Source organism: Meleagris gallopavo, chromosome Z (assembly GCF_000146605.3).
Source record: "Meleagris gallopavo isolate NT-WF06-2002-E0010 breed Aviagen turkey brand Nicholas breeding stock chromosome Z, Turkey_5.1, whole genome shotgun sequence".
Classification (NCBI taxonomy): Eukaryota; Metazoa; Chordata; class Aves; order Galliformes; family Phasianidae; genus Meleagris; species Meleagris gallopavo.
Genome location: NC_015041.2, coordinates 32,502,407 through 32,513,484, shown reverse-complemented (window position 1 = coordinate 32,513,484; position 11,078 = coordinate 32,502,407). Strand labels below are relative to the sequence as shown.

General features: G+C 38.3%; 1 protein-coding gene and 1 long non-coding RNA gene across 2 annotated transcripts in view; one reads left to right on the top strand and one right to left on the bottom strand.

Annotated features, from left to right (window-relative positions):
• The window catches only part of CEMIP2 (cell migration inducing hyaluronidase 2), a gene marked incomplete at its 5' end in the record, with an annotated part of 82,967 nt that overhangs the window by 63,572 nt on the left and 8,317 nt on the right, over positions 1–11,078 (top strand). The window lies entirely within an intron of this gene.
• LOC109363985 lies at positions 5,892–8,864 on the bottom strand. The gene is made up of 3 exons (XR_004162202.1): positions 8,689–8,864; positions 6,220–6,292; positions 5,892–6,036 (listed from the first exon to the last, which is right to left on the bottom strand). It is a non-coding gene; the product is annotated as an uncharacterized LOC109363985 (long non-coding RNA).

The following is an 11,078-nucleotide window of genomic DNA, read 5'->3' as shown; positions in this document are numbered from 1 at the left end:
TTTTTTTGGCTAGAGTTTCTCATCCAACATTTATTTATTTATTTGTTTATTTTTATGTTTAATTATGAGTGACAAAATTTTCAGAAATAATAACTCTGGTAGAATGTTATCTTGTGCCTCTTGCAGATCTGATTGGAAATGTGTATTTCCCCCTCCTTCAGAAGACCACATATACAACACTGCGCTGTCAACTCAACGGAGGAAACAGATTGAGACAAACCAACTTCCACTGTGTTTATAGAAAGCTGATTTGCAACAACTTTTTTGTGTGCATGTTTTGTTTCTTTGTTTGTCTTTCCTTCATGAGTTATGGCAGATATTCTTAATTTATATATTCTTCTCAGTTGGACTTCCCCAAACCCTATATGGATATGAAAAAGCGTCTTAGTTCTTGTCTTAATAACACAGATTATGCCTTCAGAGGCATGTTAACATCAAACAAACAGACAAAACAACAACAACAACAACAAAAACCTAGAAACATTTCAAAGTAGATCTGTTTGTATGTTTACATTCTGACCTTTCCTTCAGCATTTGGAAAGGAACTGCTTAACACTGCAGAGGAAGGACTGTGCTAATGACCTGCAGGATGTAAGCTGAGTGCCAGCCTTTTACCATCTCCTCTTCTTTGACCTTTTTCCTCTCTCATATTGTGCACAGGAAGCAAATGCCCCAACGTGAGAACAAAGTTCATTTGGCTAATATTCAACAATCTGGTTACCCCTGGGGAAATGAATTGACTCCTACTTTAAAATGCTTTCGTTATGGATTGCTAGTTTGTAGTTATGGATGTGTGATGAAGTTTCACAGTTTTTAAGTGCTTTTAGCCTTATCTCCAACAGGTAAGTCCTCTGACATTTCATCTGTGACTCATTCTAACCCAAAACGTTTTTTTGCTGGTTGCTAGTGGAATAGAGGATGGGTAAGAGGAAAACAAAAGGAAAACACTCCCTTCCCCTAAAAAAGATCAAACAGAGAACAAAATCAACAACAGAAAAATACTTTCAAAAATTATTCAGATAGACTGAACAAGAGAGGATTAGAGGTGACCAGCTGGCTGAAATTTCATTGGCAGAGTTTGGTCAGTGTAAGTAAACTTGCCAAGGTTTAGTCTTCCGTTAGGTAATCTGTTTCCTAATTCCATATTCATGGCTATTTATAGACTACTTTCTATTTTAAAAGCAAAACAAACAAACAAAAACTAAGAAAAACCTCTCTCCCCTATCAAAAAATCCATAACCAAAACAAAACAACACACACAAACATCAAATAAACAGCTTCACAGAGACACATTTCAAACAGTTAAATTTTTGTGAGATATTATGCTCTACTAAACACAGTTGTATAAAAATATGTTAGTGTATAGAAAAATCTCTAGTACAGGTCGTTGCTTGGGCTGAAGCAAAATTACTTAGTCACTACCTACTGAAGGAAGCTTGTGCTCTCGTTCTCCTTCCAGCTGACATGTTTAAGGAGCTGTGCAAACTGTTATTTTTTTTACACTCATTCTTGTGGAGAATTTGGACCATTCAATTCAATGGTTTTTTTTTTGTCTAAGATCATCTCCCTGTCGTTTATGAGCAGAGGTAAACGAAGCAAGCAAGAATTTTGCCAATAATTTTAATGATTGACAAATTAATTCCATATGCAGAAATGTACTCGTCATATTGCATTATGTTATGTTACATTTGTTGTTCTTCACAGTAGATATATTGTGATATTTGCTCCCAAAGTAATGTTTTCTATTTCATTATGTTAGCCCACAATATTAGAGGTGGATGTTGGTGGGAAGACAGTAGAGGTCAAACCTTTCTACTAATATTCCATTGCATTTTGTTGCTGTGTGACATATGGCAGCAGAGCAACAGTCTGACAGAATGGTGTTTGATATGGAAGTTCATATGAAGCAAAAGTATGTCACTGAATTCCTCCATGTGGAAAAAATGGCATTCATCATTTGACATTCACCAATCCTCCCTGAACATTTGACCAAACAGTGGATATGAACACAGTGAGGTAGTGGTGATGTGTTTCAGCTGTGTAACAGCAATGTGAATGTCAAGCCACATTCTGGAAGGCCATGCACAGCCATCACACCACAAAATGAAGAACATCTTGATTAACACATCCAGGTAAATCAGCTGATTATGACCAGAGGATTGTGTACAGAGCTGGATATCAGCTATAATATGTTGGAAATAATGGTGGCAATGTCAGAATATGGCAAGATTTCTTCCAGAAGGGTTGCACAGTTGCTCACACAAAAATGAGAAAGAGAAAGAGCACTGTTATGCTGGTATGTGAGAACCTATTGAACGAATATGAGGTTGAAGGATACCATTTTCTGGATCTCATCATTACTGGTGACAAGATGTGGTGTCACCTCTTTGTGCCGGAGTCAAAACAGCAGTCCATAAAGTGTAGGCATATGAATTCCCCATTGAAGAAAAATGTCATACAGTCTTCAGTGGGTAAAGTGAGAAGCACTGTCTTTTGGCATAGGAAGGGGGTGATCCTTTTGGATTTTTGGAAACCCAGACAAATCATCAGCTCTGACCACTACATCGTGAAGCTGAAGACTCAGACTCAGGCAAGAGAAGAAAACAGCTTTTCTCTTGCAGCGTGATAGTGCCAGACTCCGTCACAGTTTGAAGACTGGAGCACATTGTCAGTCTTGGCTGAAATATAAGACCAAATCCACTGTATAGTCCAGATTTAGCACATTCCCACTTCCATATGTTTGAACCAATGAAAAATGGACTGCATGAGTAACACTTTCCCAGCAACAATGTGGTCACACAGTTGTGAGATTTAGTCATTTCCACAGGTGCAGGTTTTTACAAATGTGGTATGAAGGATCTTTCCATCACTGGGTGAACATGCATAACAAATAGTGGTGACTAGTTGAAAAACAGTCTTTTTTACTTTAGAATTTGTTCTACCAATTAGTATTATAATGCTGATTGTAAATGCCCTTTCATACCTGCATATGAATTAATGCTCTTTTCATTCAGAACTTGGTAATTTTTTCTTCTTTAAATAAAGAAACAATTGGTTGCAAATGACTAGTTACAATTAAATGTGGAGCTGGATGTTCCTTCAGCTGTAGCATTCCTCAGAACAAGTGGTTACATTAAGTATGTTAACCTGCAAATCTTACATGATAAAAAATATTTATGTTTTTCTCTATCATTATTCCCTATCTCCTTCAAAATTTAGTGACTACTCTTTTTCAGGAACCTGCACAACAATCTAGGGAGTATTCCTTGATTCCTTAATGCAGTTTGCTTTCTTCTATTTATCCTAATTCTGAAGTAACATTCCACTTATGTACAGGCACAATATTGAAAACATTTCCCTTCCCTCTGTAATTCAAATTGTCTATAACCAGCTCATTATCTACTTAAAAAATATAGATTATGAAATATAAAGCTTTGATTTATGAAGGTATGTAAACAATAGTGCAGCTTCCTAACATAGCTGCTTTCACAGAATCACAGAATTTTACAGGTTGAAAGTGACATCTGGAGATCATCTATTCCACAAATGTTCAACTATTTGTTTTGCCTGGGCTGAACAGAGTGAAGAACAATTGTTACAGATAAAATACATAGTTTAGTTAAATAAGCAAAAAGCATTAAAAAAAATATTTTTATTAACATAAATAAGCACAATGACGCCATAAAACTAGCAGGATATTTTATCTTGTTTTTGTGAAACTGATGTGCCAGTGTGGTTCAGTGGAAGTTATTGCAATTCTTAGTGATCTTTCAAGATGTTTGTCAGAGAATTTTGAAGAAATTTTATTCTTCCTGTGCTTCATCCTTGAAAACAGCTGTTCACAAGTGTCATATTTATGCCATTGTCTTTTGGCAGTATTTACATGATTGTGAAACACAGGATGTTCTTTAGTAAGAAAAGTTTTATAAACTTTAGTAGAGACACATGATCATATTCTCTTTTGAACTGAGTATCTGATTGCATCCCTATACGTTCCTTTTGAAAATTGGCAGATAATGTATTTATGTCAACTGAAAATTGAGTTGCAAACATACAAAAAAAATGATGGTTTATATTATAATTTTGAAACTTATTGTCAAATTTTTTTAACAAAATTCAGAGTAACACGGTGTATTTTTCATAAGATTGTGCTTATCCAACCTATCAAAATGCATAGAATTACTTGCTATAACTTGAGCTACCACTGCACTGCATCCTCTCCAGTCAGCTTAGTCACTGTTAGCACAGTGACAGTTTGGTTGTTGCTGAATGTCCACTGCATACCTGGGACTGGGCTGGACCACTTAGAAGGAAAGAACAGCTGCCGATGTGTGGGGCATAGGTAGGCTCCCACATAAACTGTCTCGGATTACATGCAGCTCGTAAGCTGTGAGTTGGACATACCCGACCTAGTCCAGCCTCTCTGTTATGAAAGTTCTCTAAAGCAGGTTTCACAGGAAAGCATTCAAGTGGGTGTTGAATATTTCCAGAGAAGGAAACTCCATGGCATCTCTCATTAGTTTGTTCCATTGTTTTGTCATCCTCAAAGTTCTTTCTCATGTTCAGATGGAACTACCTATATACTTGTGCCCATTCCCTTTGATCTATCACTAGGCACCACTGAAAAGGACCTTGCCCCATCCACTTGACTCCCATTCTTTAAATATTAATAATCATTATTCTCCATTCTGAACAGATCCAGGTCTCAGATTTTCTTCACAGGGGAAATGCTCCAGGACCCGAATAATCTTTGTGATCCTCCACTAGAATATCACTGTCTTTCTTGAACTGAGGAACCCAGAACAGGACACAGGACACCAGACATAGCCTCACCACATTATCATTGGCTTTCTTGGCCATAAAGGCACATTGTTGGCTCATTGCCAACCTGCTGTCCATCACAACATCCATGTTCTTCTCCACAGAGTTTCTGTTCATCCTCTAGCCTATACTGATGCATGCAGTTATTCCTTTCCAGGTGGAATAAGAAGACTCTATACTTGCCTTCTTTAGATGCAGCACAGATTTCTAGTGTGTCAGCCACTCTCCCCAGCTTCAGATCAATAGCAAACTTGCTGAGGGTGCATTATATTCCTTCATCCTGACAAACATGCTGAAGAAGGCCAGATCCAGCCCTGACCCCATGGGAGCACTCCTAGCTACAGGCTTCCAGATAGAATCCGCATCACCTCAGGCCTTGCACATAAATTAGAATATGTTAGGACAGTTTCAAGATACTTAAAGACTTTTGAAAGAAATTGTTCTGGCCATAAATCCTCAGAAGTGCTGAAATAGCAATCTGAACAGTTATTTGAGAATTTCTTTGGAATGTTGGTCATTTGCAATATATGTATAGTGGGATTTTAAAAAATGTGTATGTTGTTACATTGAACTTTGTGTGAGACAGAGATTGAAGCAAGAGGAATATTAGACCAAATATTTATCTTGCCAGTGTTGTTACATCTCCCTTTTAAAATGAATGGAACTTCTTTAAGTTTAGTGAGTGTGCAGTAGAAATCAAATAGAAAAACAAAACAAAAGAAATTAAAAATAAACAAACAAACAACAACAACAAAAATACAAAAACCAAAAAACAAAAACCACAATCAGATCTTGTGGTCAATAAAGTGTAGCCAGTAAAGTATTCTTTTATTATCTTGGATCTACTCCTTTGTCTTTTATTTTAGACATCATATCTGTATGCAGCATTTCTGCAGGAACAAATAGAACAGCGGCCTGGACAGTGGCTCTGTTGATGTGGACCTCCTAGCCTCAGGAGAACCACATTCTGCAGACTATGATGATTACTGCTTCAGAGGAAAACAAAATTAGCCACTGCAAAATATTTGCCATTGATTTAAACCTATAACTTTCTAGCAACTCACTGTTAAAATTAAATGTGGATCTTCTCCCTTGGAATTTTCAGGATGTACTCACGAAGACCTCTGATTCCAGCCATTTCCCATTCTGTCATCTTCATCAGTGATATAATGATAGAAGGTGACTTGTCTTCCTATCGAAACAGCACTGCCATTTCTGATCAATAAAGGCTAGAGTCACTTAAATGGATAGAGATTTGGATGCCGTCAGAAAGAGAGATGCTTACTAGTTTGTACAAGCATCATTAAGCAAACTACTGATGAACCCTACTATTCTGTACAAAGACTGAAATTTAAGAGGAGACAAAGAGGAAGAAAAAGAAAAATTAGGAAAACTCACCAACACTCCTTGTTTTAAAAACTCAGATCTCTGCTGACAAACAAACAATTCTTCACCCTCTTCATGTCTCTCTCTTTAACACAAAAAAACATTACAGTTTTAGTAGATAACAAGAGGTACTGTTAAGATACAGGAAACTGAAAACCAAAACTGCAATAAAATTGCAGACACAGGGAAATTAGTAATAGCTTCTCCATGTTTTAATAGAATACTTTATTCACCCAGCAAACAGTGTTCACAAAAAAGCAGTGAAGAACAAAAGCTATGATTTATATATATGGACAGGAATACATGGACCCCTGACCTCCTGCTGCCTTCCTCACTCTTCGCACCAGAAGCAATTTATGGAGACCAGTCTAAATAAACATTTAAGAGTCAAGGCCATAAACAAATGGCAAGGAAAATCAATGGCTCCAGAAACCAGATAGTAGGATCAATAAGAGATTAGGCATCACAAGCTAATGTGGGGCACTTACAGTTAAATGTGGCTTACACTTCATCTGACAAGGCTCTCAACATCAGGATCAAAACCATCATAGAAACAGGTGCATGCTGAGTACCCTGTGGAATATGCTCCTTATATGCAAACACTAAACACTGACCTATGAATGAAAAGAATTTATACACAGGGTATAGGGAATATAATCTGACAGGAGAAGGGCTTCTTGAACGATATAGCAGCATTTTTAAGCCTGCTTTGAAGACAGACTATCAGTTGCTATAGGGGTGGATGAAGAGACTCTACAAGACCTGCAGGACCTAAACAAAAGGCCTAGAAATAGCAGACCCAGTGCCTTGAAGATACTGCGGACAACATGAGGCCTCTCCAATTAGGATCCATAGTACAGGCACCAATAACTGGGTAAGACGCCCAATTGGCAATGAAAATAATCTTCTGTTCCCTGCTCCTGAGAACTTAAAACTATCCATATAACAGAATTGCCTTGGAAGGTGTAAGTAGGTGTAAAGTGGTGTGGCCTACTTGCATCTGGGGGGAGAGTATTGGAAGTTGGGGATTTTGTATTCTCCCATGTAATAGGTACATGGCCTGCAGAAATTGTGGTCAACACTCTGGTTTTTGTCAGTAAGGGGAACTTAATAATGTCCCTGCAGCATATCAGGTCTCTTCCTTCCTTTCCCACCCTCCCTCCCCACCCATTTTGGTACCTGATTTTTATGACTTCATGATTTATATTAGCAGTATTCCAGAACTTAACATCATGTAGTGCACTGGGAGTTAGAGTTAATGTTCCATTCCGTGGATTGTCAGTAGTTTTTGGGTTCCTTTCTCAGAAGAGAACAACTACTACAAATCCTAGCATTTCACTGTTCCATTTTTGTTTTCCGTTCAGAGGGAAAGATGACTCCAAAGCAGTTTTATGACTGCACCTTCTTTTTGTGCTTGTCTCTGTGGTGTGTGCTCCCTAGCCATCATTAGGGTAAGATATTTGGTTTTGAACTCTCTCTCATTTATTTAATTTATTATCTTCAATTCCAATTATATTGTATTATGTTATCTTACATTCCACTATCATATTTATTAAATTAGTTTTTACCTTTAGCTTGTTGCTGCTGTTTTGTTTTCAGGCCCTTCTCCATACCTTTTACCTTTTTCCCCTTCCCTATCTCCCGGTGCGTGGGTTCCCCTGCCCCATTTAGTCATGTAATCGAGCCTAAACAGACAAGAGCCTTTGACACTGATATAGCTACATAGTCTCAGATATCAGGCCAAAGCTTATTGTATAGACAGCTGGGACATGCCCTCATACAGGCTAAAGTGTTGAACCAAGTCAGGAATGTGGCTTGTACCTTGCTGTGGAGGGCAGATCTACTTCTTGTACCTCTGAAACGTCTGTACTACTTCACTGAGTCTGTTTGAGTCCACAGGCTCACTAGGAGAGGCAACTTGATTTTAAGATAGTCTAGTGTCACTGTCAACATGACACCTGGTAATGGACTATCCTATGGGACTGATGGAACATGAGTTGAAACTTCACTGCTGTGAGGTTTCACACAACTGTGTGCCTCTAGGAGAACCATTTAGCACTGGCCCTCAAAGAAATAAGAACTTTAACAAGAAAACAAACTTGAGTCACTTCATATCTTGACAGTCTACATCATGATGGATAATTATACAGTAATGGAAAATACTTACATTTAGCATGTTCAGTCATTGATTCATAACCTGAAGGAATGGATTGCTGTGGAAATGCTAAGTCATGGCTTGAACCAATAGGTTGAGCCCCCGGTGGGAAAGCAGGGCCAACCCAAGGGAGCTCAGGTGCATGCAATGCACCTGAATGACTGGAAGGGTTGGAGCCAGGAACTACCCTTTCTCAGACCTAATGGGTTGGCTGTGGAAGTAAGGATATCTTGCCTCCATGAACCCAAGAACAACCCTTCCTTAGGTAAGCAAAACTTTTCTTTTTCTGCCTCTACTGCTGTACATCTGAGCAGACCATACTTCACCTTTGTCCAAGACCTTGCTCTTCCTCCTCCTTGTCACATTTTGTTTCTTTGGAATTCAGCTGTCCATCAGTGTCACTCATAGATCAGTGCCTGCAAGCGATGTGACAGCATTTCAGAGCAAACTAGGGGAGTTGAAAAAACTTGTAGCATGCAGTTGGTTCAACAGCTGAAGAATGGTGAAGCATGCACCTAAGAAACAACATGATTATGAATCAATCATGTTATGTCATAAATAGCGAGCAGTCCAAGAGCCTCGTAAGCTCTCCTGAATGGTTGTGAGCCATACAACAAGTAACACCTACCCAGAGGTCTCTTATACCTTGATGTCAAGGTGCCTTGGTAATACAGAGCCTCAGTCAGTGACTGATTTGTTTTGGTTTTGTGAACTTTATGCACCTCAACACAGAAAGGACATTGAGATGCTGAAGCAGATCCAAAGAAAGGCAACAGTGCTTGTGAAGGGCTTGGAGTATGTGCCCTATGAGGAATGACTAAAGGAACTGGGGCTGTTTGGTCTGGGAATAAGAGGCTGAGGGGAAACATTACTGCTCTCTTCAAATACCTGAAAGGTGATTGCAGGGAGAGTGGGGTTGGTCTCTTCTACTGGTGACTGGACGAGGGGAAATAGCCTCAAGTTGCACCGGGGAGGTTTAGGTTGTATATCAGGAAAAACTTCTTTACAGAAAGCAATGTTAAGCACTGGAATAGGCTCCCCAGGGCGGCAGTTGAGTCACTGTCCCTGGATGTGTTTAAAAACTATTTGGATGTGGTGCTCAGGGACATGATTTAGTGGAGGGTTGTCTAGAGTTAGGGTAGTGTGGTTAGGTTGCGGTTGTCTCAATTATCTCAAGTATCCAAACTAAGCAATTTTATGATTAAGATCACATCTTAGGTTGATTGCAATCTTTTTATCTTCTCTAAGATAATGTTGTAGATTGATTGTGTACTTACCATCAACAAACTTACATCAGTTTAAACTGTTGACCAAGTCTTGGACTAAGAGTGGATCCAGAGCCACTGAAGTTCCTTACCATTCTGTTTAAAGAAATTTAGGAAGCAAGGGTTAAAGGAATTTAGGAAGGAATTTAGGAAGTTTAAAGGAATTTAGGAAGCACTCTGAACAATATGATTCAGTGGGAGAGTTTCCTGTGTGTGTCTTTTTAAACCTACACTCTTTACATTAATAATTTCTTTTTGCAATTAATGCTTTCTGCTTTATTTTACTCACTAATTAGGAAGAAGTAGCATTAAGGATCATCTAATTCACTGCCATGAGTAGGGTTGCAATCCAGGCTGCCCAGAGTCTCATCCAACCTGGCCTTGAATACTTCTGGGGATGGGACTTCAAAAGTTTCTCTGAACAGTCTCTTCCAGTGTCTCACCACCCTCTGAGTAAAGAATTTCTTATTAACATCTAACCTAAAATTCACCTCTTTAAGCTAAAATCCATTCCCCCTTGTTCTGTCATTATCAGACTATTTATAAAGTTAGTCCCTCTCCTGTAAGTTCCCCACACAGGCACTGGAAGACCATAACACTCTGGCTGCAACAATCCAAATATTTATCCACCAAATGAGAAGACCCCTCTGTATTTTCACAGAAACACTAAGACTGAGAGGTATTTAACCATTGAAATATAACTTGATTTCTATGATTTGTTAGAAGGCTAAGAGAGAATCAATAAAACATTTGAAGATTCTTCAAATGACAGAGGCCAGTATTACTCTTTATTGTAAGCAAAAATGAATTAAAGCTTAATTTACCTGAGGCCTGGCAAGTTCATATAAAAACTCATGTTCAGCTTTTTGAAATCCACACTCTGTATTTGAAGCTGTAAATCATCATTCTTTGCTGCGTTAAAAGTGTCAGCTCTCTTGTACTTGGATACAAGAGTAAACTTTCCTTGGTCTTCAATTTGTTAAGTGAAATAGGCTGAACCCTTGTTCTTGTTTTCTAAATTAAAGAGTGTCTACAATTTCAATTATTAATCTGTGGAAATTCTCCAAATGTTCAGCATTTTCCTCTAAATATAGTGGGTTTTGTGTGTATTGTTTTTTTGTTTTGTTTTGTTTTTTTCTTTACCAGATACCATATTTTACTGCTGTCATTTCAGTAGTGACTGCAAGGGCATATCTGGAATCAGTATAGTCTCAACATGATACATCCTTATTTGTACTTCAAACTCTTACAAGTGTAACATAACTCTTACTAGTATAACATAAGCTTATACTATTTGTCAATGGTTCACGGGGTGGTTCGATCCAGTTCCATGACTAAAAGGACAGAGGGATCCGCGGATCCGGAAAAGGAAAATAGTGGACCCCAAAATAATTGAAAACAGCGGCAACAATCTGAGGTGAAACAAACTAATTTACTGAATATAGTATCAG